Source organism: Sapajus apella, unplaced genomic scaffold (assembly GCF_009761245.1).
Source record: "Sapajus apella isolate SASKATOON/1434 unplaced genomic scaffold, GSC_monkey_1.0 scaffold19, whole genome shotgun sequence".
Taxonomy (NCBI): domain Eukaryota; kingdom Metazoa; phylum Chordata; class Mammalia; order Primates; family Cebidae; genus Sapajus; species Sapajus apella.
Window position 1 is genome coordinate 16,694,410 of NW_022436959.1, and position 23,035 is coordinate 16,717,444.

Genomic DNA, 23,035 nt, shown 5'->3' on the forward strand with positions numbered 1-23,035 from the left:
GCTTATCTGCATGGGTTTATAGCAAATCTTATTCTCAGTAGTTAGCATGTATGAACTTGCTTGCTTTGATTTCTGATGAGGCTGTCTGAGAAGAAGCCTAAAGTTTTAGTCTAAATGACAAAAGTCTCAGGGTATGTTATTTTCCCAGCTCTCTTCATTAATAATGCCTGGATCCATTGTGCTCTTGAATCTAGAATTATCCTGGGGTATAGTGATCTTCACTGAATCCTACTCTACCCAAATATAGATTTGGGAATTTTCATGGAACCAAAATTTGCTAAACATCTACTTTGCGTCAGGCTCTGCCTGGAGTGTAATACAGAAATTGAAAGAAAGAAAAATAGATAACAGTTTTTTGGGAATGGGGGAAGAAGGGACAGCCATATAAGAAAACAATTATAATAAAACTATTTATTTAGCTACATTCAGATTTCTGAGGAAACCTGGAAGAAAAGGGATGGTGCACAATTCTTCGGTGAAGAGATGATGGAATTGCTGGATGTTGAAGATGGACAGGAGTTTGTTAGCCGGAAAAGGTAAGAATAATATTCCAGCATTTGCAAAGATGCAAATTATATCAAAGAGCCAGGAGGGCTCAGGGAAGACAGAGTAGGTTGGGGAGGCAACTGCACATTGAAAGCAAGACTTGTGGGTTGGAAATGGGGGTAGTTGAGGAGGAACAAGGGGCAGAAAAGGGAAGTTTGAATTATGTCATGAAAGCTGATTTCTGTGGTGAAGGTTTGAGACTTTATTGGCAGCGAGGGGACCACTGAAGTCCTGAAGCAGAGAAATGCCATGATCTTCCTTCTTCAGAAACAACACTTAGATTTACATGGAGGTTGGACTGAAAATGGAGAGAAGCCTGAGCAAGGAAGATGGGTTAGGAGGACATTTGAGCACTGCATCTTGTGAGAGTTGATGGGAATCTGAATTGTCTGCTTGAATATTGAATTAGCATGGCCTGGTGAATAAGGAAGAGGAAAATCCATTCTTGCATTCATTTAATAATTATTTGTAAAGTTCCTCTCCTGTGCCAGGCACTGTTTTTGATGCTGATGCTGATGCTGGAAATATTGAGGTACAAAGATAAAGTCCTTTTTCTTAACAAAGCTTGCATTCTTCTGAGAAAAGGAAGAAAGGGAAAGAGAAAGGAAGGAAGGAAAGAAGGAAGGAAGAGGGAGGGAGGAAAGGAAGGTAGGAAAGGAAGGGAGGAAAGGAAGGAGAAGGAAAAGAAAGAGGAAAGAAAGAATGAACAAAAGAAAAGAAAGAAAGAAGGAAAGAAAGAAAGAAAGTCTGCTATGTGCATAGTCATATCATGTTATGTGATGGTAAGTGCTCTGAAGAAAAATAAAGCATGTGACTTCTGAGCTTAAATCTTCTGCTTTTGGCCTGTGAAACACTGCCTGACAGGACCATGGTAGAAAACCAGCAAGATGTGAGGAGAAGAGGAAGAGAAGATCTTGGACACTAGCCAGCATTCTCTACCAGAGTAAAGAACATTCTAGCTGAATCTTCTTTCTCAGAAGAAATTATCAGAACTGCCCAACCAACCCACAGAGCCATAAGAAATCACAGATCTTTATTTCTTTCAGCCACTATATTTTGAGGAGTTTTAGTAGTCAGCAATAGATCTTAGAAAGAATGAAGAATAAGAGAGAGTTGGCATTCAAGAATGATTTCTGATCTCTGGTATAAGTGATATGTTTACATAAGACAGGCAGAACATGAGGAAGAGGAAATTAAGAATGCCCCAAGCTAGATGGATTTGGGACACTCCAGATTGGGGCACAGTTTAATCCTTTGAGATTAACCATGAAAGGCCAGGTTTAAGAACATTTTTTTCCTATAAAAACTTGAAAAAGTATAGACATCAGTGAGAATAGCTCATTAATTTGAATGCATTTTTACTAAATTACTGTTTAATAAAAATACATTCCAATTAATCATTAATTATTTGTAATTAACAATATTAATAATTATTTATCATTAAATATTAGGTAATGTTTAATGTTATTAATATTGTTAATTGATTACATATAAAGTATAATTATTTAATATTGATGACTAAATAATATGTAGCTATAATTGTTCATGTTTTGTTTTTGTTGTTCTGTTTCTTCTGTAGGGAAGGAGCCGGGGGAGTTAGGGGAGCAGGAAGGTCCCAGGAACCAGTGGGAATGGATAGGAAGGCTGATACCAATGGAGAAGGGAGGGAAACAGTATAGACAGAGGAGCCCAGGGAAAGAACACACTTTGCCTTTGTTAACTTTTAGGAATTTGTATAAAAGGCAGTACACTGCACAACAATGTCCTGTCTTTCAGTCTGCTTTGCATTATTGATAAGTAATTTTAAAAAAATATATCATATTTTTATTACATAACCTTTATTTTTAGCAACTATATTAATCCTACAGTTACTGTCATTCTTTCTTTAAGGTAAGAAGAACATGTATGGTTTTCTGGGTTGCAATTATCACAGACTTGGTTATAAACAAATGAAAACAAAAAGGTTTTGCTAAATATTCTTAATTTTTGTTTCTTTTTCTGGAAATTTTAAGCTAGTACTTTAATATTACTTGTAGCATGGTTGTAGTCATTCATGTTAGATACCAATAAGGATATTTCATTATTTTTTGGCAAAAATATTATAGAAATGGCTTATGAGAGATTAATAAGTCATGCTAATAATCTCCTATTAGCCTGGATGTTGCTGCCCCATGTTTTTGATATGTATGTTCCACCAGTCTCCGTGAGATTTAGTATAGAAAAGAGAAGGTCAGTTATAGATGATGCGCCCCTATTCTGAACAGAAGATTTTAGTTTCAAGAAGAGAAAAAGTAAACTTGGCTTCTTTGTCTATTCTGTGTAAAATATACCTTTCTAGGTCTGGATATTGACTTTAATGTTCAAGATGTGCAGGTTACTACTTTAATTTGACCATATGTCCTAAGAAACAAAATTCATGGTGAACTCAAAGCTTTCATGCAGCATCCTTCCTCCAAACTAAGTTCATATGGAAAGTACTACAAAGACATAGTAATAATGTTTTAAAAAGGAATAAAATAATGAAATAATTAAATGAGATTTATTGATTTGGTTTTCAAATAGAAGAGAGGAAATGACATGAATTCAATTTTCTTTAATTGCCTTTTAACATATACTTTTAAATAATGGACCACTCAGTTGGGAAACTATCAATATTTTCAGAACAGTGACTTTGATGTATATTGAATGAATACAGAAATGTGTGCTTCCATCTTCCTCCCAAAGGCAAATAAAATATTTTAGTGTAAAGAAGAAGCTGCAGGCCAGGTGCAGTGGCTCACACCTGTAATCCCAGCACTTTGGAAGGCTGATGCGGGCAGATCATCTGAGGTCAGAAGTTTGAGACCAGCCTGGCCAACAGGTGAAGCCCTGTCTCTACTAAAAATACAAAAATTAGCCGGGCGTGGTAGCAGATGCCTGTAATCCTAGCTACTTGGGAGGCTGAGGCAGGAGAATTGGTTGAACCAAGGAAGCGGAGGTTGCAGTGAGCCAAGATCGTGCACTGTACTCCAGCATGAATGACAGACTGAGACTCTGTCTCAAAATGAAAGAAAGAAAGAAGGAAAGAAGAAAGAAAGAAAGGAGGGAGGGAGGGAGAGAGGGAGAGAGGGATGGAAGGAAGAAAGGGAGGGAGGGAAGGAGGGAATGAGGGAGGGAGTGAGGGAGGAAGGAAAGGAAGGAGGGGAGGAAAGGAAGGAGGGAAGGTGGGAAGGAAGGAAGGGGAAGGAAGGAAGGAAGGAAGCTAGGAAGGAAGCTGCATTACTTGTTACAAAATGGACATAGGAGTGTCATCATTAGAACCTTATCAGAATTAGCCTTAGTTTATTTGTTTATATCAGTGGAAGTCTTCCTTACTAAATCATAAACCCTTTGAAGCAGGAGTACATTTTCCTCATCTTTATATGCTTGACATTATCCGGTGTGGTGCCATATACATAGAACAAGATCAGTGAATGACAGCTGAAGTCACACATTTTGTTTCTCAGGACTTAGCTCATAGCACTTGTAATAGTTGCTGGTATTGTGTAAACATGAGGATTGCTGCTTAGTGTCTAGCCCCCAATGGACTGAAAACTTTGTTAGGGCACAGATAGTATTTGTTGTGTTCGCTGCTTTATTCCCAGAGACAAGCACAGTGCTGGAGTATGGTGTTTGCCCAGGAAGTATTTCCAGCACAACTGAATGCACAAACAAAGAAACACAGCTTCAGTGTACCATCCACCTCTTGGAGCAGGAAGGATACAGAGATGCTTCTCTCTGCATGCACAGTAAATCTCATCCTACAACCTTTCTTTCACAGTAACAACATTGACTACAATATTATTCTGTTTATAATCTGACATCTGAGTGTCAACAATTAGAAAAGTCTGAGGGTCCTACTGTCCTTGAACATTTCAAGAATGTGAAGTAGATTTCCTAATGAAATACAGGGCACTCAGTTAAATTTGAATTACAGATAAACAATGAGTAAAGTACACTATAAAGTATAATTATGTTATATTTAAATAAAAGTGATGCTTTCTCTGACATTCACATTTCAGTGAGCATCCTGCATTTTTATTTGTGAAAGCTGGCACCCCTAGTTTAAAGTAATTTTCTGTGCAAGACTAAGAAGGCTGTCTGCCCATCAAGGGCATTTCCTAGTTCAGGATCCTGTCCTAGATTCACTCTCCACATGGGCTATGTTCAATGCAAAATCATGGACCAAGAGAATTTGCCTTTCAGAGAGCCTCCAAGTCCCCTTCCATTAGGCTCTTCTTGTAGGAGCCATGCAGAGACCTCACTTATGTCGAGTTTCCTTCGTGAGAAACTTGTGCATTCAGTGACACTGGAAATACTTCCTGGGCAAACACTATACTCTGGCACTGTGCTTGTGGTCTCATAAAAATTATATCATAAAGTCATTCCTACTGAGATATAAATGGTTGATAAAATTAATATATTACTTTTATCAGGGAAATTTATGCCATAAATGGAAACCATCAAAATAAATAATAGATAATCAATACTAATGTGGAATTTGAGAATTTCTGAGTTGTTATTGGAGGTGGTTTTAGGAGAAAATTGTTGTTGTGTTGTTCTCTTGAAATTAAGCATTTGGTGTTTGACTACTATATCGTCTCACTTGTGTACATGTAAATCTGGGGTTTGGGCCCCAGAACCCTGGAGGATAGTTAGGAGAAAGGGTTACTCTGTTGCTCAAGGCTTCTTACCCCATGACTAGAGAGGAAAAACAGAACTCTGTCTAGCTTGAAAATAAAACCAATTATGGAGCATCTTTTCTTTGCTACTGTTCCTTTTGCTAAGTATTCTCACGTCAGTCTTAGAAAAATTATGTGAGGTGGATCATATTGTATCCAGGTTTTAGATGAAGCAGTTGAAGTTCAGACAAGTTAAGTGACTTACCCCATGCCAGAAAGATTGTAAATGGCAGAGCTGTGATTCAAACCTGGGTTTTTTGACTTTGAGGTGATCTTTTTGTTACACCATGGTGGCCACTTACCCTTCAGTCTCCTTCTTGGGAAGCCCCAAGTTCTCCCTTGAAGCTGTTAGATGTGGGCCTAGGGTGTGGCTGTTGGGGAGTAAATGCCTCGTGGTTAAATGACTTTTGATTGCTAAGTTTTGAGAAAAAAAGCGGTAATGCTAGATTACTTTAGTAGTCAAGGATGGGAAAATGATTCAGAATCATATGTTGTTGCAAGCTTTTCATTTCAAGAAGTAAATTTCTTTTTATCCATGAGTAAAGTCATGGTAGATGAAAGGGATCCTGACATCACCACTGAGATTCATTTCCAAGGTTGTGTTAAGGGGCACTTAAAGGGGAAGTGAAGCAAACTTGTGATGTAAGGGAACTTCGTCTTTGTTGCCCTCTCACTTACCCTTTAAAGCAACGCCTTTCTCCTTCCTCATCTAAGCACTGTCAGGCCTGGATAACAATCTAGAAGGAATCTGAAAAATTATTCTACTCTTGGGCTAACTTATAAGTACTCAAAATGGCACTTATCCCTGGGATGTGGTAATTTTAGTAGAGAACATATTAAAAGGAATAAAGAGTTGAAATTCAAATGGTGCCATCCTGGATGTTAGGGTGGATCAATGAGAAGAGTCTTTTTGGATAGGAAACTACTAAAACTACACTTACTAGGAGGTACCAGAGAAGAGTGAATGTGTAGTAGAATTAGATATTTTATATTCAGAGTTGGTTCATATTATTTAAATAGCAAGTTGCAGTCAGTACTCCATGATTTAAAGATTGTAGAAATATCATTAAACACATTTTAAAATTTGAACTTAAATGATCTAAAGGATTGATAAACATTGGAATCAACATTTGGTCTGTTGAAAAGAAAGCAAGAAATAATAGTCCCATTTGCATTTTGTTTTGTTTTGTTTTTATGTTTTTTTTTTTTTTTTTTTTGAGAAAGAGTCCTGCTCTGTCAGCAGGCTGGAGTGCGGTGGCACAATCTCGGCTCACTGCAACCTCCACCTCCCAGGTTCAAGGGACTCTCCTGCCTTAGCCTCTCGAGTAGCTGGGATTACCTACATGTGCTACCATACCCAGCTAATTTTTGTATTTTTAGTAGAGATAGGGTTTCAACATGTTGGCCAAGATGGTCTTGATCTCTTGATCTTATGATCCACACTCCTCAGCTTCCCAAAGTGCTGGGATTACAGGTGTGGGCCACTGTCCTGGCCTAATAGTGCCATTTGTAAAGTAGGAATTCAGGGATTGTGGTTTAGGTGTGTGTGTGTGTGTGTGTGTGTGTGTGTGTGTGTGTGTGTGTGTTTTGAGTCAGGGCTCACTGTTTCATCCAGGCTGGAGTGCAGTTGCATGATCATGGCTCACTGTAGCCTTGACTTCCTGGGCTCAAGCAAACCTCCCACATCAGCCTCCTTAGTAGGTGGAAGCACAAGTATGTACCACCATGCCTAGCTTTTTTTATTTTTATTTTTTGTAGAGCTGGGGTTCTCCCTTTGTTGCTTAGGCTGATCCCGAACTCCTGGGCTCAGGAAATTCTACTGCCTTTGCCTCCCAAAGTGTTAGAATTACAGGTGTGAGCCACTATGCTTGGCCAGTGTTTCATCTTTATGAAATAAACAACAAAGAAAAAACAAAAAATGCATAATTTGCTGCAGAAATAATAGGGGATTTTAATACTGGATTTATTGATGGAAAATTGTCTGGCAGTATTGAGATTTGCTACTAAGGAATATCGTTTAGACTAGAATGTGCTATGATGTAATAGCAGCAGCCAAGTTTTAGAGTCAAACAAACTTGGCTGTTTTTATGACATTGTATCAATTACTTAATATCTTTAATCCTTAACTTCCTCCTTTGTAAAATGGGAAGAATGATACCAGAGTTATTCTACAAATATTCTAATATCTAAATCAGATATTAGTTTAAAAATACCTAGTAAATGGATACATAAGACTTCAGCAATATTCTTACACTTCTCTTTTTTTCCTTCTTAAGAAACAATTTTTGAATAATCCTGCCTAAACAGAACAAACTGATTATAGTTCCTAGATCAAAGCTATGCCTTCTAGCAGTGAAGCAACAGTAAAAGGGCTTGGAAGCCAAGAACAATGTACATGAACAGTTATAAAGAAGAACTGTGCTTCTAGTTGGAGAGCAGTTTTTACCCTAATTTGGTCACCCATTGCTTTTACACTGAGTTAGAAAACAGGCATGGCAATCTGGCACAGTTAGGAGGAACAAATTCCATGGATCTTAAGTTAATAACCAATAGGCTAAACTGTTTGTATTTTAAATTTGGATTCATAGCATAAGTTTTAATTCTCTAAGGTCAGCCCATATATTTAATATCAATTATAATATACACAATATATATATATGTATACATATATATATACCTCAATATATAACATATAGATAAATATACTGATATATAAAGCACATAAAGCAAATAATATATAAGGGAAATAAATCTGATATATGAAGCAAATAAACCTCATCAAGCATGCTCTTATTGGCAGCAGAGATTCACAAAGTATTAATAGCAGTAATAATAACCTATTTTCTGAATGGAAGAAACCCTTTGGAATTGGCAACTGCTAAGGTCCTGATACTAAAAATTCTACTATGGCAAATAGAAGGGATGGGGCAGGAGGAAGGGGCTGCACTTGATATGCTGAATTAATTGCACATAGCCAATGATTACAATTACTAAAATATGTGCTAAGACAGTAGGATCCGCTGAACTTGAACTGTCTTAATAGAAAAAGTTCCTAGCTCTATAACAGATTCTGAATTTATTTTGAAGATACAGCCAATAGAATTTCTATTGGATTGAATGTTTGAGAGTAAAACAGCATCAGGGATAATCACATCTTCTGTTTCTGAAGGAACTGCAAGGAGACTGGATAAGAGAATAATAGGAAGTGAAGACTGCATCGTGAAGCATCCTGAGCTATTTTAAAGACTTTGCCTTCCACTTAGAGTGAGAGTCATTGAAAGGTTTTGAGCAGAGAAGTGACATAATCTGACATGATTTAGAAGAATCATTTTGGCTGCTGTGTTGAGATACAGTATAAGGAGCAAGAACTGGCTAAGGCAATACAATTAGGAGGCTTTTATAATAGTCAGGTAAGCAATTATGAGGGCTGAGACCAAGGTAATGGCATTTGAGGTAATAACAGATTCTGAATTTATTGTGAAGTTACTGCCAGTAGGATTTCTCTTGGATTGAATGTGTGAGAGTAAAAGAACATCAAGGATAATCACAAGATTTCTTCCCTGAGTAACTCAAAAAAAGATATTACTGGCCAGGCATGGTGGCTCACACCTGTAATCTAGCACTTCGGGAGGCCGAGGTGGGTGGATCATGAGGTCAGGAGATCGAGACCATTCTGGCTAACACGGTGAAACCCCATCTCCACTAAAAATACAAAAAATTAGCCAGGTGTGGTGGTGCATGCTGGTAGTCCTAGCTATTCGGGAAGCTGAGGCAGGAGAATCACTTGAACTTGGGAGGCGGAGGTTGCAGTGAGCCAAGATTGCGCCACTGCACTCCAGCCTGGGTGACAGAATGAGATTCCATCTCAAAACAAAAAAAAGAAGATACTGCCACTGACTAAAAAGGGGAAATCTGTGGAGGAGCAGAATTAGAGGGAAGGAGATAGGGAATAAAGAGTTTGGTACTAGTCACATTAAGTTTAAGATGCTTATTAAAATTGCCTGGAAAGTCAAGAGGTGATGAATAGATAAATTTAAGATCACTGAAAGGATGAGAGAAGCTCTTGGGACTGAGCCTTTGGGTCCTTCAGCATTTGGAAACTGGGAAGATTAGGAAAAACCTTCACAGGTGATCAGGAAGAAGTGGACAGTAGGGAAGAAGAATCAAGTGAGAGTTTTATCCTAGAAACCAATGGAGAAAACATTTTTCAAAGAGCAGGGAGAGAGCAACTATATCAAATGTTGCAAGTCAGAGGAAATGAGGACTATAAATTATTTGAGTAGGCAATGTGGAAATCATTGGTGGCCTTGAAAAGTTATTTCATTGGAGGGGTAGAGACAAATGGGTTCCTTCTTAATCTTTGCAGGATCCAGAACAAAGTCCTGGAGGTCCTTGCATCAGATATCTAAATTTTTGTAATTACAAATCAAGATAGTAAATAGCATACATCTTGTGAGCCCTATACAATAAGCATGAGAAATAGGCCAAGAAAATCGCAGAAATATTGGCCCTGATATAGTCCAGCCACTGAACCAATGCCAATAGCCCTTGCCTCCCACCAAACTTGGCAAGAGAAGAGAAGGACCAGTTCTCATTGTCTCATTATCACACTGGGAAGCATGCTGGAGCCTGGCAATCTCCTGAAGATGCTGTGTGGGTCTGCACTGTTCCTCTCCTAGGAGTACGTGCATTGAGAGTAGTGTGATAATACACAGGCTGCTGGGCTTAGGGGATACCAGGTGCTTGCAGGAGTTGCTTTGGAATAGAGCTCCCTTAAGGTCCATAAAATGGAGGAGTCGTGAGACTAGTGGGTCACGCTGAGTGCAGCCCCACCCTCAGAGGGAAAGGGAAGCCCCAGTCTCAGATAGTTTGTTGTCTGGAGTGAGCTCCCAGTCATCCTGCATTATAAGGTTTTTTGTTATTTGTAGCTGAACGAATTCTAACAGATTCACAGGCATTCAATAAATATTCATTAAATGTCTGCATGAATACGAAACATTACCGTGAGGCCGGGTGCAGTGGCTCATGCCTCCCAGCACTTTGGGAGGTAAAGGTGGGCAGATCACTTGAGGCCAGAAGTTTGAGACCAGCCAGGGCAACGTGGTGAAACTCCCTCTCTACTAAAAAATACAAAAATTAGCTGGGCATGGTGGCACACACCTATTATCCCAGCTATTTAGGAGTTTGAGGCAGGAGAATCACTTGAACCCACGTAGTGGAGGTTGCAGTGAGCCAAGATTGCACCACTGCACTCCAGCCTGGTTGACAGAGTGAGACTCTGTCACACACACAAAAAAAGAAAGAAACATTGCCATGACATAATATGCAACTATTAATAATGGTGACTAACAATGGCATTATATGACATAATATGCAGTGACTAACAATGGTATTACATGACATAATACATACCTATATTAATAATAGTGACTAATATAGGTGCCTATCAACAGTGGACTGGATGAAGAAAGTGTGGTACATATATACCATGTAATACTATGCAGCCATAAAAAAGAGTGAAATCATGCCCTTTATAGCAACATGGATGCAGCTGGAAGCCATTATTACAAGTCAATTAACACAGGAACAGGAAACCAGATACTGTATATTCTCACCTGTAAGTGGAGCTAAACATTGGGTACTCATGGACATAAAGATGGCAACAGTAGGCACTGAGGACTAATGGAGAGAGTAGGGAGGGAGGGAAGAAACAGTTGAAAAACTAATTATTGGGTACTAGGATTAGTACCTAGGTGACAGGATCAATTGCATTCCAAACCTCAGCATCACACAATGTACCTAGGTAACAAACCTGCACATAAACCCCAATCTAAAAGTTAATAATAATAATAATAATAGTGAATAAGAGCTATAAAAATAATGTGTTGAGTATGAGTTAATACATGTATGTATATTGAAATGCATGTATGTATAAATGTGTGTACATGCATATGTACATAGAGAAATGTTAGAAAGTTAGTTTACAAATTAAAAACTGAAATTATGTCTGGGGTTTATGATTTTTCAGATGGCTTTTACTTTCTTATTTATCTTTTTTGGTTTGATTTTTCAAATGATCATAAATTATTTTTATGACCAGGAAAATAATAGAAGTTTTAAGAAAGAAAACAAATGGCACATAGATATTTATATATAATAGATATAATTTATTAATCATATAAATTATATATAAATATATATGCAGAAATATATATTTATGACTAATGAATATATATTCACATATAAACATTGAATTAATAGGTTTTTCTCTGCATTTCTATGGGAGAAATTCTGAAGCACATATTTAAAATTTTATGTTTCTTAACCAAATCTGACCTATTGGTTTTACCAAAAGGCGGTGTTTCTCAATCTTTTTTTCATCGTTGCTATCATAGACAGCAATTGCTGTTCCTCTTCACCCCTGCCACAAAATTTTAATATTATATCTGTTTTATGTATTTTGGCCCTTTTCAGGATCACAGACTATTGTAATATCTACAATATTTTTGTCCCCCAAGAGTTATTTTTTGCCTCTTGAGATGATATTGACCCTGTTGAGAACATATAATATCAGCCATGAACATTTTAGTGTCTTGGCATTAATAAGTGTGCTCAATAAAAGTGAAGTATCTCCTTTTTATTCTCCATACCTGTATTCATCCCTTTTCTTTGATTAGAATACTTTGCTTCTAGCAAACACTTCAATGCTTATTGAGTACTAAAATATTAGTTTAGTCTTACTTACTCTAAGAAACAGAGAGATGCTGTAACTCATTACCACCAGTTCACTCCAAATTTCAACTTCTCCAGCCTGCTGAAAACACTTCTCCCTTTAAGTCCCCAAATACTTATTCTAAGGCCCCTTTCTAAATTCCTGCTCAACTGCCATGTTATTTTGTACTCTCCCTACCAGAGTTTACTGAGTGCTACAGAAAGTACTTGTTTCATAAATCCATGGAGGGTTGTGCTTGTGGGGGCCGTTTCCATTGATGGCTCTCAGCTTTGTTGCTCTCTGCATCCTGCTGCCTCCTACCCGCTTCATGTGGCTGCCCCTCCTGTCCCCAGACCTTAAGGCCAATGCTCAGCTGACACTGAGTTGTAGTTGTTGTTTTTTTGCCAAGATGGACTTTTTGCTCTTGTTGCCCAGTCTGGAGTGCAATGGTGCAATCCTGGCTCACTGTAACCTCCGCCTCCCGGATTCAAGTGATTCTCTTGCCGCAGCCTCCTGAGTAGCTGGGATTACAGGCATGTGCCGTCACGCCAGGCTAATTTTTTGTATTTTTAGTAGAGACAGGGTTTCTCCATGTTGGTCAGGCTGGTCTCAAACTCCTGACCTCAGGTATTCTACCTGCCTTGGCCTCCCAGTGAGTTGTAGATTTAACATAGCTTTCTCAAGGCTGAAGCCACCCCAGGAATTAAAATACGAGGAAAACTTAACACTGCTTCAGTGGTCACTGTTGTAGGTCAGGCTTCCTCAGAAAGTGCCCCCCTATTGGCTGTGACTCTTCTGAGGCACTGCATGTTGCTGGAGGGCTGCTTCTCGTTGCCAAAGTAAAGTCCCCTTTAGATTTTCTCCTCTTTTCCTTCCTCTTTGGGTCACACCAGGGCCCCATACTTTTCTCCCTAATCCAAAGCAAGGAAGACATCAACACAGATGGTCAAACAAACAAATTAAACAACTCTATGATTGTGCTTAGGCCATCAGACCTCAAATGAAGGCTGCTTTTTGTATCGTGGTACAGATGGATTCAGGATTCAGTCTGAAACATCTGCGTTAGAAATTTCATTGCTACTGAGCTTTCCCGAGAACAAAGTCTACATCTGTATTTCTTCTGTCCTTTGCTCATTGAACAAATATTTTAGTGTTTACTATATGCCAGATGCTACCATATCCTTGAGACAGACACATCCCTGTCCTCACAGAACTTACATTCTTGTAATTGATTTGTTCCTTCCTGAGAAATTAGAGCGTCTATCCTAAGAACCAAGTCCAGTTTTTACTCAAAAATGCAGATACTACTACCAGCCTCTTCATAACAATTTCTCAGCTCCACTGTTTAGGTCAAGACAACATCTCTGACAATGGAAAATGGTGCCTTGCTATATCAGAAATGAAGACTGTTTGTGGGATAAACTTTGCATTGTTTCAGTAATAACTTAATCTAAGTGAAGAGATTTTCCCAATCCAAGGTCACAACACAGACTGTATCAGGACTACTTGGAAGCTTAAACACATACACACCCGACATTCAACAACCCCCCAAATGTGCATAACACATGCACACAAATACACACCACATTTGCACCTCACACACACACAGCACCAGGTTGTACAAACAAAGTTCAGAGCAGGTGTTACGGTGGGGGGAGTAGGGAATCTGTTCTTTACAAAAATAATGAAAATAATGGAAACTTTTAACCATCTACCAGGCTTGAAAATTCAGTAGAAAGATAGATTGGGGATCTGGAGAACTGGGGTATAGGGATTGTGACCATGCTCTTCATGATAGTCTACAGGACAAGGAACCAGTACCTCCCTGAAATGCCATCTCTCTATAATTGTACTTCTGTCCCCACTCTGGCCTATGGTTCAGATATAATTACCATTACCTTTCCAAGTACACAACCTTTCCTTTCTTTTCCAGACCATGCACACATGGGCCATGATGAAAGTAAGTGCCCTTCTATCACTGAAGGCCCAGAAAAAGCTTCTGTACAATGCAGCATAGAAATTCCAGAAGCTTTGATTACATGTAAGTTGCATATTCATACATTATCTAGAACATAGCCCTTATAGACCTCTCCTTCAACTCTCTAGTTTGTATTTCTCTCCCATCTTTGGGAAAGGTCAGCTCTGGCCACAAAAAGAAAATGTTTCACTCATTGATATTTTCCTTTTTTCAAGCAAATTCCAGGTATTTGGAATTTTTCTGGATTCTAATTAGGCTTGGTCCTTAATTAGACCCAAGGTTCAGTCCCCAAAGCAGAAGAGATGGTTGGATCCAGATTCCAATTCAATCTCCTGCAAGAGCCTATAAAGCAAAGATACACTGCCAAAACTCAGGCTTTATTTTTTGCCCCAAAGACAATATATTAAGAAAGTGTAGAACTCTCGTATACATGCCTCGAGTAGAATGCCTAGCCCAAAAATAACCCTGGAATGACTGGGCTGTGTATCATCTGATTCCTTTCTGGGCCTGGCTTATTTCAGAAATCACCTCATTATCTGTGAATAGCTCTATCTTAACCACCCTAGTGATGGCACAGTTGCACTTAAGTTATTTTTATACTTTTCTAATACAAAATGTTGTAATTACAAAATATTTCAGCATTCAGACAATGATATAACAGATGGCAGTTTTCCACTACCCAGATCTAACCATTCTTTCAGTTTGCATTCTGTTTTTAATGAAAAAATTATAGATATATAAATGAATCTCTATCCCCAACCCTTTCTACTCCTTCTGTCCCTGGAATATCACCATCCCAAATATGTTGAATACATAGTTTATTTTCACTACATGTGCTATGTATCCCTAAACATCACATAAATTTGTTTTGTGTTTTAAAGGTTATATAAATAATAATAAACCAAAGTTAAATTTAACTAGCTCTTCATGAAATACAATGGACATATTTTTAAACATAATGCTAAATTAAAAATAAAAAGATCTCCTTATTAGAAGCAGGGAAAAGTGATCTTGATTTTTTGCCATCACATAGAGTACTGAACATCCAATTAAATAGGACTAGATTATATTAATGATGCCCATTTTAAAGAATAGATGAAGATCCACAGAAGATCGGATTTGTTTGTATATTTTTAAAAAATTGAATGCGGTGGGGGTGGAAAAAACTGTACTCAAGACACAGTATATCAAAGAAATACACATTTTCCTTGCTATCAAAGGACTGATGACAAGGTTAAGACATAATTACTGCTGTAAGCAATTGGGGAAACTGCCTCATAAGTTAACAAATATGGATTCAAGTTTGGGAAATCCCATATACACGTTTGGAAAAACCCATCACATAGCAGTGCACAGTTGCTTCATGATCTTACGTTGCAAAACATGATGCAGAATAGATTAGCACATAAAGTCACTGGGAAAATTTTATTATTGCTAGACATGTGAACATTTTGATAATATGTCAAAGAAATGATGTTGCAATAATGTGGAAATACCTGTGTGGGGAATAAGAAAGATATGGTCCGTGGTTTGAGTTGGTTCTATTTCCTGTTTATTGTTTTCTTTGATTTCAAAATTTGTATTTATTTCTTATACAAAGTGTAGATATTTCAGAAAATCATGATGAAGAGAATCAATTGCTCACAATTCTTTATTCTATAATTACCATTAACATTTTGTAAATTGTCATATTATAAACATTCTATATAATTATTCTTCTATGTTGTCATTTTCTTTCACAGTTTTTAAGTTATAAAATACATGATTATTAGGCTGAACATGTTGGCTCACAACTGTAATCCAAGCACTTTGGGAGGCCAAGGTGGGAGGATTGCTTGAGGTCAGGAGTTTGAAACCAGCCTGGGCAGTACAGTGAAACCCTCTCTCTATGAAAAAAAAAAAAAAAAAACAAAACCTGGGTGTGCTGGCCCCTGCCTGTAGTTCCAGCTACTCAGGAGGCTGAGGCAGGAGGATCACTGAAGCCCAAGAGTTGAAGGTTGTAGTGAGCCGTGATTGCACCACTGCACTCTAGCCTGAGCAACAGAGTGAGACCCTGTCTCTTATATATAAAAATATGTGTATATGGATATTTATGTATGTAATTATTATAAAAAATCAAGAAACACACACACATACATGAATTTTAAAAATCTCTAGTACCCTACTACCACTTCACATGCAAATTTCACTCCACTGTTTCAAACACTGTTTGATATGTATTTTTCCACATATTTTCTGTACAAACACTTTAAAACAATGGTTATCCTATTTTACTCTTCTTTTTCTTTTGTTTTCACAATAATTCTGGTAGACTGTTACATTGATGATCCCCAACAAATCTTGCCTCCTAGAATATGCACCTGGCCAGTGGAACACTAGTAAGCTTGATGCAAGCAGAGGCTTGATAAGAATTTGCACGCTAGGGCTTTTTCTCTTGGTTCATTCCCTCTTGAAACCACTACCATGCTGTAAGGAAGCTGTTCTAGCCTTCTGAATGAATGAGGGGAATCTGTATGGAAAGGAACCAAAGTTGTTCCAGGTGGCAACCAACTGGAAGTTGTGTTAGTGAGGCCTTCCTGGATGTTCCAGCCTCAGTTCAGCTGCCAGCTGAATGAAGCACTGTAAGTGACCCTAGACAATGTCACAAGGAGCAGAAGACCACCTGTGGTCTTTCCATGCTATGTGAAACATAATAAATAATTGCTTCACACCTGAGTGGTTAGTTATATAGCAATCAGTAACTGAAGCAATAATATTAGTTCATTTGCATCCCCCTCATTCTTCTTTGTTGGTCCAAACAAGCAAAATATCCATCAGGTAGAAACTAATTGAATAAATGGTTGTATATTCATATAATTGAACACTGAGTTCAATTGTTTGGACCAACAGCATTGCAATGAACATCATAATTAACACAAAGACAAATATTTTAATATGCAAATATTCATGTACACCTCTGGATATGTTCCTAAAGTGAATTTTTAGGTGTCTCTGAGTCAGAGAATAAGCAATTTTTTGGGCTATTGGCAGATACTGCCAAATTGCTCTCAAGAAAAGGTAAGATATTTTTATTTTTCAGTATGGACACACTGAAGATAAGAAAAGCTACATTTAATTGCTGGCAATCAGCTTGGACTCTGGCCTGACTTCCTTAGCTAATTATTTGCGTTGATGAGGTGGAACATAATTGTAGAGAAAAAGGCAAGCAAACTTTAAAAAATGTCTGCTGAAATGATGATACACTTGGAACCAAGCATTGTTAGAGTAGACATTTGTTTGGTAGTATCTGTTTAAAAAAAAAAACGAAAGGAAAGAGGACTGTGAAGTTGTACAACTTCTTTTTTAATGTCTAGTTAAGTTAATTTTACTTCTAAGTGTAGCCCAGGGAAACTCTTAGTTGTAGAAATACGTGAGAACATTTACAGCAGTATTTCTTGTAATGGCAAAGCAATCCTGTTTGTAAATAAGAAAATGGTTATATATTGATACAATAGAATAATGCAGTGGAAATGTTATTATAATCCTGATATCAAAAAAACAAAAGAGGTCAAGTGCGGTGGCTCACACCTGTAATCTCAGCACTTTGGGAGGCTGAAGGTGGGTGGATCACCTGAGGTCAGGAGTTTGAGACCAGCCTGGCCAACATGGTGAAACCCCATCTGTACTAAAAATACAAAAATTAGCTGGGCATGGTGGTGCATGCCTATAATTTCAGCTACTTAGGAGGCTGAGGCAGGAGAAGAATTGCTTGAACCTGGGAGGCGGAGGATGCAGTGAGCCGAGATCATGCTATTGCACTCCAGCATGGGCAACAGAGCGAGACTCCATCTCAAAAAAACAAAGAAAAAAAGGAAAGAAAGAAAAAAATAGGTTTTCAGAAATACCATTTGGCTCAGCAATCTCATTACTGGGTGTATACCCAAAAGGTTATAAAGTCATTCTACTATAAAGACACATACACACATATGTTTATTGCAGCACTATTCAAAATAGCAAAGACTTGGAACCAACTCAAATGCCCACCAGTGATAGACTGGATAAAGAAAATGTGGCACATATACACCATGGAATACTATGCAGCCTTAAAAAAGGATGAGTTCATGTCCTTTGCAGGGACATGGATGATAGTGGAAACCATCATTCTCAGCAAACTGACACAGGGACAGAAAACCAAACACTGCTTGTTCTCACTCATAAGTGGGAGCTGAACAATAAGAACACATGGACACAGGGAGGAGAACATCACACACTGGGGCCTGTCAGGAGGTGAGGGGTTAGGGGAGGGATAGCATTAGGAGAAATACCTAATGTAGATAACAGGGGGATGAGTGCAGCAAACCACCATGGCATGTGTATACCTATGTAACAAACCTGCACGTTCTGTGTATGTACCCCAGAACTTAAAGTATAATAAAAAAAAATAGGTTGCATAAGAATTTGTGCTATATGAACCCATTTACATTTAGTTTTGGAAACATGAAAAAACTATGGCATATGTTGTTTAGTAATGTATACAGATGGAGTAAAAGTATAAAAATGCATGGAAATAAACATGAAATTTATAGTAATAGTTATTCTGTGAGAGAGTGAGTGGGCTGTGATCAGAGATCAGTTCTCAGAGACTTCCAAAGTTTTTTAAAGTGGTATTTCTTAAATTGGGAGATGAGTCCCTAGCTATTTGTTGTTTTTTATATACATTTTATATCTTAAATATTCCATATATACATTTCTATGGTGTTACATTTCTTGGTGCTGAGAAGGGGAAAATAAAGGTGGTGACTGGAGAATCCCCTGCCAAGTGGACAATCAGTTCTTTGGTGTTTGGTCCCTGCTGACTGAATGTGGAATCCCCAGTATTTTGAAAATATTTGGAAGATCAAGAAAGTTTTCCAGTGGATAGGGCCTTTTCTCACTTCCTTTAAAGTTTTTCCGAATGCCTTTGTATCATGACAATGCATTTATGGCTCAGTTGGATAAATAATCCATGGTTTGTGTCTCTACCAGTTAAAGTATCAATTCTTCATGTTCTATGTTCAGGAAATGGCAGAAGGCAGTATGGTTTGATGGACAGAACATGAAGCCAGAATATCTTAAACTCAAATCTTGGCTTCTTCTCCAGTAAGCTGTATCAACTTGGACAATGAGTAAGTTACTTAATTTTTTTGATTTGTGGTGAAAGTCAAATGAGATACCCTATTCAGAGTGCCTGAGATATAAGGGCTAAGTCATATTCTATTTTTTATCATAATCTATAATTTCTGCATTATTTTAATGATATCTGCAATCATAGAATTGAGTGATTATGTTCAAAAGCCAGATCGAAAGTCACATATTGAAACTAAATCAAGGACTGTTAGAATACTTGTCTTTTCCTGGCTAAAAATTAAAATGGTGTGCTGATAACATCAGGACACTCTTTGATCTTACAGTTGAGTGAGCTGTTACTTCTCAAGGCTAAAGACTTTTCCCTCATATATAATTGTCCAGTAGAGAGTTCTTCATTTATATTGGCACAAAATGAGTACATGGCTTGGTATGTGTGCCTGCTATTTGCAAATTAGTGTTTATGATGACAATTTTCTTTTAACTAGGAAAATGATAGCATTTCAATCCATCAAAAATTTTAGACTATAAGTGGTCTTCAGAGACCATTTCTAAGCCTATCGCTGCTCCTATTCCTTGGCCCATCTCCACAGTTCTTCAGGGCCTACTGGGGGGAGGGTGATCCCTAGGGCCTGCTCCACAGAGAGACGTGACTGATTCATTGCCAGCAACATCCTTTCCCTGCCTTCCCTCTCATAACTGCGGGGCCCATAGAGACTCCTTTGTCAAGTCATCACACTCACTGTCAGTCCTCTTCCTCAACGACTGCTGGTCTTAAGACTTTAGGAAAGAAAGCGTACTCCCCTTTGGAGGAATTTAGAATCTCCTAACCTTACCTGAGGATCCTCAGCTTCTGCACTGCAGTTTGGCCCCTGCGTCTCACCTTTCGCCGCTGCTGTTCTATTTTTATCCCCATTCCAAACTTGTTTGATTTGAATTAACTGCCTCTTAAAGGAAATACTGAATAAACAGAAGTTTAATGGAGCCGAAGAACTTAAAGAAGGTTACGATTCTTTGGTCTTGGCAAATTTGAATGGTAATTGGGTTGCATTAATTGGCTTTATACATTTTCTGGGCACTTACTCCAACAAAACTGTTGAGGCAAAGAAGCAATAAAGCAAACTGAGATAAGGCAGGGAACAGAAGAGACAGTGACAATAAACAAGACACCAGTCAGTTAAAATTCCATTAATTTTTTTTTCCAAAATTTCTGGAAGGCTAGCCTAATCCTATTTGGCTTATAAACAAAGGAAATATATGCTAACATCTCATAGCACACACTTTTTTCCATTTCCATGTCCTCTGAGTAGAGTATCATTTTGATACAGGTTTTTAATTCTTCATTGTTATTCTTTACATTTCATTTGATTAGCCAATGTTATATCTTTCATTGCTATAAAAATTTCAGAGGAGCAAACTAATTATTAAATGAAATGAAAACAAAAAGAAAAGAAAGAATGACACAGGTGGCCCATTCAACAAAGCAATGACTAAAAGTTCCACGTACTTAACACACAAAAAACAATTGATTCCATATCATGCATTTTTTAAAAAATGAAGATAACTGCTTTATGGAAATTGGTGAAAATATTTGTTAAGTATATCTTGAGTAAATGCATGTTTTTCATAAAGTAAACTTCAGTGAAGTATTTTCTTGATAACTTGAAGGAATATTTATGAATTAAAGTTTCTTTTTGGATGTTCCTTATAGATGTCAATATACTAAATATGCCAAGATGGTTATGGCTTTAGAACTCAGATCTACTTTTCATAGATCTTCTCTATTTTCTCAGCTTTCTGCATGTAAGCCTGACTATATACGTGTTGCCCACCTTTAAAATCCTTGCCCGATATTTATAAATGTTTCCCAATTTGCAGAGACTAAAATGAGACATATAATATGAGCCTGGTATGTTGAAAGGATTCAGTAAATGTTAACTGCTTAGAAGGTTGTTTATAATTATTAATAGGTGTAGAGTAAAATTTATTAGATTGATCTTGAGAGGTCTCATACAGGGAAATACATACATTTTATTATTTTATGTTATAAATGGGTGGGTGTTTTTGGTACCTGTTTCCGTGCTGCTTTTTTTTTTCCTATTGCTTACTTATTTAATTAGTAGATGGGTGGAGGACAGGGGACATGTTTCCACAGAGAAGCATACATTTTCCAGAGTTTGTTTTCCTAAAATATATAGACCTCTATGACAATGTTAGTTAGTATTCTGCCCTTGCAAAACTCATTGCTACAGTGATGCACTATTAATGAGAAAAGTATCTAGGTCAGATTAAGCAAGGATAAGTTAGATGGCGTTTCATGTGGTTTAAAGAAAAAGGACAAACTCATCGCTAATTAATGAGAGACTTAGAGTTCAGGAATTAGATTTACATAATTTTATGTTTTAGATTGTTTTTAGTTGAAATTCCATATGATTTAACCATTTATGGGGTAGAAGGTTAGTATTTCTCAGAAAATGAGAAACAGTCAAAATATCCAGCAGTAAGGAATGAGTAAATGATTTATGATACATACATATGATGGGGCATTATGTAGCCATTAAAATCAGTATTAAATGAATATTTACTAAATGTAAAATACTCATAATGAAATAAAAAGTGAAGAAAGTAGGATAAGTATTATCAAATAACTTGGGTATCAATTTAGTAAAATAACAGGCACATGCAAAGAAAAACAAAAAACAAAACCAAATAGTAGCTAATACTTGACTCTGATGTTACTGGAGATTTTAGTAGATTCTTTATTCTCATTGGCATTTCCCAAATTCTCTAATATATATCTGTTATATGTAATATATTTATATCTGCTAATATTGTATATGAATCTAATGTATATATAATATATAAGATATATACATCTATTATTGATGGGTTACTTAAAAAAATAGGCAGCGAGTAGTACTAATACTACTCTTGCTATTACCACTTATACAGAATTATTACTCTTCTTAGTACTTTGCACATGTTAACACACTCAACTCACTCAACAACCTGATAGAGACAGTCTTCCATGGGCCCCCTGCACTCTTACTCATCTTGCTGAGTATGCCGTGAATACAAAGCCTTGATCACTCTTTACCCAGGACATTTCTCAGGCTTATATTTGCAGTGATTACCTTAGGAGATGAGCTGATGTCTCCCTCTGGGACAAAGAGTAGGCTTGCTTACAGGCTGCTCTAAAGTAACAATTTCCCCTGGGCCAGTATTCCTCTGCTGTAACACAACACGTTGGGTGCCAGCATCCATCTAAGCAGACCTGTGGTACTACTGGGTTCAGGGAACTGACTCAGCCAGGCTGATATTCTGGCTACTGCTTTTGGTATGAGTAATATTAGGTCTCTGATCCTGGAGTCATGTCTTTGATCAGTATTAATGAAACTATGGCAAATTAATTTGTTAGTTTGCAAGTGGGATAAAATTTAAGACCCTCACAGTTCTTCACAAAATTCCATTCTACATTCTATGGATAAGGAAAGAGACATACAGAGATGTTAAATAACTTGCTTGATTATATAGCTAGTGAGTGGTGGAGTATGATGTGAATCTGGCAGGCAGGCTTTGGTGTCCAGGCTGCCACTACTCTAAGTAGTTCTGCCACTTGTAGCCACTAAAACTAGATACCTCGTGAGGTCAAAGGACTACCAACTGTACCATGTGGTCAACAACTCTGCAAAATAGGGCTGAGGGGTTCCAGGAGTCGCCATATGATGATGCTTCCACCATCTCCAAACGCATGCATTGGCAAATTGTCACTGTGAGAGCCTGGGAAAGCAATTCTCTCTCTTCCTAGAAGATGAACTAAATGTAAAAAAAGGGGGATGAAAAAAGCAGAACTATTCTGTCATCGTTAGGTTTTGCATCATGCTATTGCATGCTTGTTGTTTTGTAATATCTCTGTTTCTTCCTTAAAAAAAAGAACACATTGTGTTTGGAAGTTCTGACTTGTCCACAAGGTGTTTTGGGATGGCAATCATCTTG